General features: G+C 30.3%; 1 pseudogene; it reads left to right on the top strand.

Annotated features, from left to right (window-relative positions):
- The first annotated feature begins 3,173 nt into the window (after positions 1-3,173).
- The window catches only part of LOC149560946 (uncharacterized), a 52,138-nt pseudogene continuing 45,962 nt past the window's right edge, over positions 3,174-9,349 (top strand).

Raw genomic sequence — 9,349 nt, 5'->3', positions numbered from 1 at the left:
AATCATAATTAAAGTTTTAGTGAGCCTCACTATTTTATTTTAAGGTGCCACTTTAAATCAAAAAATAACAAAAAATAGTAAAAATAAAATATATCACTATAGAAATTACATTATGAGAAATGAATAGTGAAAAATCTAATAAATTTGATTAGGAGGAGCAACAAAAAATTATGACAAGGTTGAAATTTGACATTCTATTGCCTTAGCCAAATATTTGGAGGTCAAAGTCCTTGGTCCGACCAAGTCTATCCAAAACCAAAAAATAAGGTATGGAAAATTTTCCTACTCCATGTTTTATTAAACAGTGCACAGTATTTTTTTTAAAAAAAATGGGTGCTCATTTTCTAAATGAAAAAATTAGTGTAAAAGTGCATTTCTAATCACAATTTTAAAATATTGAAAATGAGCACCTATTTTTTAAAAAAGGGGCCATTTTTTTATTAAAAAATAGGAGCTCATTTTTGGAATTTATTTTATTTTATATGGATTAGCTGAACCTAAATGGGGTGCCCATTTTTTTAAAATGGGAACATGTTTCTAGTGTTATTTCCCAATTCCACAAGAATTCCTCAAAGTTGGAACCAAATTTCTTCAACTTACCTTTATTATTATTATTTTTTTACAAGTTTTCATTCACAATCTATACATCGTAAATGTTATATTTCAATCTTGTATATTTTATCTCACACCACATTTCAAAGTACATATTATACATAGACCCTACAAATTATATAACTCTTCAAAGTCATGATTAAGTATTTAATCTTTTAATTAAAAATAATTACCTAAAACTTAATTTTATTTTTTATGGAAGGCCCCCACTGAAATGATTTAATTTTATTATTAGTGCCTACAAAATAACTTCCTAATGTTTTTCACAATAGGGTAGAAAATTCTTGGGTACATTAGACCCATAAAATATATTATCTAAATTGAACCTAGATGTATCATTCCTTCAACATTCATTCCAAAAGAGGCATTTGATTGTTTGGCCAATTTCACATTTCATTAGGCAATGATATTTATGGAAAGTTTCACCCAATAGACATTACTCATAAGATTAAGAGTTAACATATAAACAGCCTTGAAGATTATTAAAAGAGGTGAAGAAAGAAAGAAGATAACGGGTGCGTAACTTGGGGTGAGATTATATTATCATATAAAATTAGTTTTTATAGATTTTCTATTTGTAATCAAATGATTAATGCTTAACATGGTGAATGATTTTTGTGGAAATTTATATTCACTAGTTAGACCCCCTTTATCCATGGCTACATCAACCTCATATGATTGCAAGAATGTTGTCAAACATCTCCTTTCTTTCCAACAAGAGTTCATCCCTTTTATGATGGTTGTGATGTAGTAGATGTTAGAATACTTGTCAGTATCATGATTCTCATGCTTCTTAGCACAATACCTATTGCCATAATGTTCATAATTAGTGTTAGCCATATTTATATCACTTAATTTCTCCTAACAACACTTCACATATGGAAAATCTATTAGCCATTTCTCCTAGTAGAGTTTCTATTGAACTAACAATGAATGTTCAAACTAATGATGATAAATGTAATGATGTCTTAACTAGCAAAAAAATGTACTTGTGATAATTTGAATTTTTACAAACCAAACAACCATTAAAAATATAATTTTAATTAATATAATAACTAAAATGAAAAATATATAAAAATAAAAAATGTTTGATAAATGCTTCTTCATGTATTGTACTATTTTCTTCATCAATGTCTAGTATCCGTGTCTATGATCAACTAGTAGGACGAATGAGTATCATTGGAATAAGATAATTTTTTAATGCTTTTTGCATTTTCATTTTCTTATTTTTCTTATTTTTAATGTATTTTCATTTGAGAAATAAATACATAAATGTATACACACATATATTTTGTTATCTTATTTTTATTCTCATTTAAAAATAAATTTTCCTTATTTTTATCATTAATCTCACATATTTTCACATCTTTTGAATATGGCATAAATAATCTTGCATTATTATTATTATTTTTTTTAAACTTTATTTATTCATTTATTTATTATTATTATTCAATTTCAGATGAAAGCATCCATTTAAACATCAATTAATGCATCTACAGCTTCTTCTTTTTATGACAACATAGTGTTGAAAAAACCATTGAAGAAGGCATTTTGTTCCACATTATATGTGCTAACTTGAGCGTCCGCCAAGCAGTTATTCAACAATTCTTAGTGAGAATGAAAAAGACCCTCATAATTGGTCATGCCTTTGTAGTAGCCATTATCAAATAGAGTCGGATTTTTGACATTAAAGAGTGCAGGGTTGTCGCCTCGAGGACTGCTATTTGTGGAACAGTTTGCTTGTAGTCACACAAATTCTGATCCATGATGGTTTCACTGTATATATGAAATCAGTTGATCAATTCACCTATTCGAATCCATTGACCATTGAAAAAAAAATATTCAAGTGTTCTTACAAAAGCATTGCAATAGTTTACAGTCCAAAGTTTTGGAAAAAAACACGACTTACTGTTACCAAACAGTGTAATAAAATCGGTTGCAATATGAATCCTTAGGCTTATAATGTTTGCTGGATTCAAAGCTGGCAGTAGTGTAACGTTGTCTTCTCAGCCTCTTCTCTGGCCGCTATGCTTTTTCCATCTTCATTTGGGAGAGTGAAATTTTTGAAAAAAACATAACTGTGTGACAATCATCGACTGCTCAGAGAACCGTACTGACAGATGAACAGATGATGGAGGATGAGATAGGATCCATCGAATAATGAACTTTGTGAACGGCAAACGTTAAGTGTACAATCATGGTTGGGACCCATCGCAAACACTCCAAGCAGTCAAAGCTTCGTGTGCGCCAGTTGGGCCATATTCTTCACGGTGGGGTACTTTTATACAGCTAAAAAGGCTTTTAAGAAAAAACTCTGCTTCATAAAATGTGTTCTCTACAACACTTTTCTTTAGTGCCTAACTGGGGGAGATATCTTTCGCAAGTCAATGGAGATATAAAGCTTTGAAAATTTAATAGCTCTTAAATATGTTAGGTTTCTAAAATATGTTTGATAGCGGAGCAGAGAAAGAAAGAAGTTCGTTCGTTCTTTGACATGCCATATTTCTGTCTGAAGTATATAAAGGTAATGTGGATTGATATACTTCAAGCTGCAAAAAGTCATGGCAGCTAAGGATCAACAACCCAACCGCCGAGGGATTGATGTTGAAACACCTTTATTCGTTGCAGTAAAAAGAGGAGATTCAGGTCACTGTGTTGCTCTCTGCTTCTTCATTTCTAATAATATGTTTTACTTTATGTAGACACGAAATGTGTAAACAAGATCATGGATAGAACGCTATCTTGGGAATAGTTGTCTCTCTAATTTCGTGTTCTTTGTCACGAGTACTTTAGTTTGCTTTGTTAATATCTAGAGCTATTAGATTTATACAATTTATAAGAATGCAGTGTAACTTTCTTTCTAAATTAGATTGTATGAAAAGTCATTTGAATCCACACTATATAAAAGATGTAAGAGAATACAATGAATGAAAATATGATAGTTTAACAGATCAAGAATTCAATTAAATTTTTCATAAGTTCTTTATAACAAATTATGAGGAAAAATTGTTACACAATCTATCCAGAAGCTTGCACTGTATTTTTATCTATCAAACATTTTAGATCTTTAGTCAGTCTTGAAAACTATCATATTTAATCTATGACTAATCTAGAAGTTGGGCTAGCTGTTTTTGAAAAGATGTATCTATTAAAATTAGATCCAACAATTTCTTAGTGTTGGAAATCCGAATTGAAATCTAAGATCACAGACCCATTTCATTAATTTTAATGATTTATAAAAGAATACATAATAAATTCACTCTTTACTATAGAACATAGTAAAGTGCAACAATTATGAAGGTAGGTGAAATAGTAAAAAATACAAGCTTGTAGAAATGGTCTATTCAATTCTAGATAATTCTTGGTCAACAATTTGGTCCATGTTGATAGTACTATATTGTAGATAATTAATTCATCTCCCCTCATAAATTAATTATCAAATTGTCTTAGATAACTCCCCAAGATCTATAAAGGATGGGTCCTGACATTAAGCCTTGCTCTTGCTCTAGTACCATTTTGGAAACCCAAATTGGGCTCTAAGATCACATGCCCATTTCATTAATTTATAAAAGAGTACATAATAAATTCACTCTTTACTCTAGACCATAGTTAGGTGTAGCAATTATGAAGGATAGGTGAAATAGAAAAAGAAGAAGAGTGTTGAAATGGTCTATGGAATTATACATAATTCTTGGTCAGCAATTTAGTCCATGCTGATAGTACTAGATAGTAGATAATTAATTTATCTTCAAACACTTAGTTCTATAAGATATTTGTTTTAATAGAGGGATGTGTCAGTTGACAATGGTTTTCAATGTCAAAAATGCAGATTAGTTGAAATGTATGCTAGTTCCATCATATCAAAAAGAGCTACTTGATGTATGACACAGAGACGGCAATACAACCTTACATGTAGCCATTGGGAGAAACTACACATATATAATAAGGTAGTTGGTAGCATTTCAGCTAAAGCTTTGTTTGCTCACTAATCATAAGCAAGAAAGTCTGCTTTGTATTGTAGCATAATTGGGTCATTTGGAAGTAGTGAAAGAGTTGATAGAAACCAAAGAGTTGATAGAAAGATATCCAGAAACTTATAAGGAATGAAATTGGTGTGGAATGAACATCCTACGCTTAGCCGCTCAAGTTAGCCAAGTGTGAATTGTTGATTACTTGAATAAATCAGACAAGGTAGATTTGTCTGGTCTGGTGAACTCCAAAAATTATAGAGACGAGAAGGTTAGAACTCCTTTAATATTAAAAAAAATATATAAATAGTATTATAAAAATTAATAGGAAAAAAATTTCAATGTTAATTTTTTTTATAAAAAAACTTATGCCATGTACATGTTTTTCCTTAAATCTAAGCGCTTAATTACATGAAGCATTCTGGAAGCTTTTTCCCTATGTGATGGACATTTGTTGGTAAAAATTTATGGACAATGTTTTTGTTGTCAGTCTGATACATTTCCACTATATTGTTTGTGAGTTATTTTATAGATATTTCAAGATTTGGTGCTAATTGATGCTGTAGATTCCCATCATTGATTTTTTCATGAGTAATCTACATATGTACACCCAAAAACTACAAGAGACAAAGAAATATGGATATCATTAACATGACAATTTGTTCAGCACAATAATTTTATTTTGACAAATTCTCATTTCATTTAAAATTAATTGATACGAGGCTTTTAAAGGCTTCATAGTGAAATACTTTCCCTTTCATCTGGAAGTCAATTATTTATTAATAGAGCTACTTATAATTTCACAAATCCTCAAATTTAGCAGCTCACACAAATTTAGTGGTCATGATATCCTACTTTTTCAACCTCTCACATGATAAACTACATATTTTTGTCCTAAGACCCTTAGGGACATATAGTAATCAATCATATTGTAATTTAATAAACTATATAATACTATGTAATTATTATTATTATTATTGTTATTGTTATTATTGTTATTACTATTGTTATATAATATAGTAATCGATGTACTGGTTCAAATGGGATCATAGGCCTATCTACAACTTCCTTCAACCCATCACATCATGCAATGTGTCCCTAAGGGTCCTACGACCCCTAGGGCCTTGTGGTAATCAATCATATGGATCAAAGGGGGTGGTAGGCTAACCTACGACCCCCTTCCACCCATTTCATCATGACATGTGTTCCTAGGGGTCCTAGGTGGCCTAGAGACATGGGGTGAAAGCACAAACCTGTATCACCCTTTTGTAAAGGAAAAGGCTAACAATAGTATAACTATTCACCTTTAATAACATAAAATTGGTATTATTATTTTCAATTTGAAATTGAAGTAAAGTAATGAAATGTCTAGAAATTGATGAAGTCTAGGATTATAATTTTTAATAATTATTTGGAATAAGAATTGATATATTTTGCTATTTTTTAAAGACAATTGTTTAGCTAAGAATTGATATATTTTGTTTAGAAAAAATAGCCTGAGATCAAAAGACAATTATTTTTTCTTTTGATCTCATAATATGTTATAGATAACATATATAGCTAGAACAATCAAAACTAAAAATCAGCTTTAGACCTATATTTTTTCTTTTATAATGATTCAAATTTCAACTCACTTAAAATCAATAGTTTTCATCTCCCACCACATTTTTTGAAACAAATCTATTCTAACCAAGAGAAAAAATATACATTCTAGAAGAGAACTCTCTCCTCTAGAACATCATATAAGTTTTATATTTTTTTGATATGATTTAATATTTTTTTCTTTCTCAGAACTGACATCTTTTCAAGTGTTAAAATACTTGCTTGTAGATTTTTTTGATTACAATATACTATATCTAATTAAAACACTATAAACTCTATATGAGAATATTCTTGACTCTGAGCTCTATAAAATGGTCTTTATATGTTATTAAAAAAAATCATAAAAAATAGTAAGAGTTATTGAAACATCACTTTTTTGAAAGAATTTTATTTCTTTAGTAATTGGTTCAGTTACAGAAGAATTGAGAGAATTGAATTTCACCAAAATAATCTCATTGGCTCCTGAAGTACTATAAATACTGATAAATTATGTAAAAGTAATGTCAGGCATATTCCTAAAAAATGATAAACATGCCTTTATATTTAGTAAATTATTAAGAATTAGTTCGTCATGGGTAACGAAACTATTGCTAATCTTATGACTTATATTAGAAATGCTGACATGGTAAAAAAAAAAATATAGTTCGAGTGGTGGCTACTATTATTATCGAGAACATCACAAGGATTCTTCTACGAGAAGGCTTTATAGAGGATGTTAGGAAACATAGAGAAGGTCAAAAATATTTTTTTATTTTAACTTCAAAATCTAGGGGAAGGATGCAAAAGAGATATATAACTGCTTCAAGGCGTATTAGCAAACCTGGTCTGAGAATCTATTCTAATTATCGAGAAATCCCTAAAGTTTTAGGTGGAATGGGGATTGCAATCCTCTCTACTTCGCAAGGAATAATAACTGATCGAGAAGCTCGACAAAAAAAAATAGGAGGAGAATTATTATGTATTTTTTGGTAACTCCAAAACAAAATGTAAATGCCTAAATTGCATTTTTGCCTACAATATTGGAATGCTATAAAAAAAAAATTACTATTATAAAAATTGAGTGTTCATTGTTAGAAACTTAGCTTACAAAAAAAAGAATTCAATTATATTCAATGAATATTATTAAGTTAGTAATAGCTGATAGAAAAAGATATTAATGAAAAAAAAAAAATGAAACGTCTTTTATTTTATTTAATTAAATGATTCTTCTCTTTTAGAAATCTAATGTCATAGTTAGGTTAATAAAAAAGTTTAATAGTATTACAATTATAGCGAAAATCTAGAAATGAGTACCAAAAAGAATTTTGTCACTATTGATGGTGTAGTTACCATAGCATATCCTAATGCTACGTTTTTAGTGCATCTAGATAACGATATAGATGTTTTAACGGTTATATCGAGTAAAATGAGATGTCAAACAATACGAGTAATACCAGGGGATAGAGTAAGAGTTGAATTACCTTTTTATGATTTAAGCAAAGGACATATAATATATAGATATCTCGTCAAACGAAAGGATGATGCTACTGATGAGGCCCATTAACAAAAGATTTTAGTATTCAAAAAAGGACCACAAATATGAAAATACGTGCTTCTGTTCACAAACTTTGCGAAAAGTGCCGCCTAATTCGTAGACAAAAATGCCTTGTTGTAATTTGTTACAATCTGAGGCATAAACAAAAATAGGGATAATTCCCATTATAAGGAATTATAGAATAAATAAATTTCGGCGTCATATTCATATAGATTATAATCTTTCTAAAATAGATTATTATCTATTTATAGAATTTTTTCTTTTTTACTTCAAAATATCAAAATTGATCAGAAATTATAACAAGAAAAGATTTGTGTCAAAAATTACGAAAAAATTTGTGTCAAAAAATACAAGAAAATATGTGCCACGTAGAGCTACAAGAAGATTTTATTTAATAGCCATTTCCAATTGGAAAAGTTTGAGACCATATATAACTTAGCTAGAATAAATTTATCTAGATCATTATTTTTAACAAATTGATTTTTAGATAGAAAAACTCAAATTTAGTCATTCTGATAAGTCAGCCTAAAAGGTAACACAACTTTGTACTTTTACCTACATATGGTAATCAATCATATAGGTTTTTACCCATTGCATCGCAAAATGTATTCCTAGGGATCCTAGGACCCCTAAAGACATATGGTAATTGATCATATGGCTTGAATGGGGTCTTAGGATAACCTATATCCGCCTTCAACCCATTGCATCACAACATGTGTCCCTAGGGGTCTTAGGAACCCTAGGGACATGAGCAATCAAACACATGGTTCGAAGGGGGTCATAGCCTAACCTACAACCCCCTTTGACCTATTGCATCACAACATGTGTCCCTATAGGTCCTAGGGCCCCTAAGGACATATGGTAATTGATCATATGGGTCTAAGGGGGTCGTAGGCTAACCTACGACCCTGTTCAACCATTGAATTGTGATATGTGTCTTTAGGGTCCTAGAACCCCTAGAGATATATGGTAATTGATCATATGGGTCAAAGGGGGTTGTATCCTACCCTACGACCCCTTTTGACCCATTGCATTGTGACATGTGTCCCTAGGGGTCGTAGTATCCCTAGGGACATATGGTAATCATTATACTAGTTGAATAGGATTGTAGGCTAGCCTATGACCCTCTTTGACCCATTGTATTGTGAGATGTGTCCCTAGGGGTCCTAGGATCTCTAGGGACATATGGTGATAAGTAATATGGGTTGAACGGGGTTGTAGGCTAATGTATGACCCATTTTCACTCATTCATTCAAGCACGATCATTATTTTTAACAAATTGATTATTTGAAGTCTAATACTAATCAATTGAAAAGATTAGTTGAGCTTTCCAATATTAAAGAGATAGATTGTCCTAATATTAATGCTAATGTTGAAAATCATAATAAGGCTAGCACTAGTCAAACTTCTTTTGATAATGAAGATTTTGCAATTCCTAGACTATTTCAAGAAGAAGAATATACTATTTTAGATACGTGCCCAAATCAAAAGCCCGATCCTTTTTATATTTCTTTGTTAATCAATGGAAATAGATTGAGTAATTGCATCATAGATTCAAGAGCCACTTATAATGTTATGTCTTCTTCTATTGCAAAATCTTTAGGACTCCCATTGACTAAAAATTTTGGTAGAT

This window comes from Cupressus sempervirens, chromosome 4 (genome assembly GCF_028749045.1).
Source record: "Cupressus sempervirens isolate cs-2001-9-10 chromosome 4, ASM2874904v1, whole genome shotgun sequence".
Classification (NCBI taxonomy): Eukaryota; Viridiplantae; Streptophyta; class Pinopsida; order Cupressales; family Cupressaceae; genus Cupressus; species Cupressus sempervirens.
This window is presented reverse-complemented; position numbering and strand designations above follow the sequence as displayed.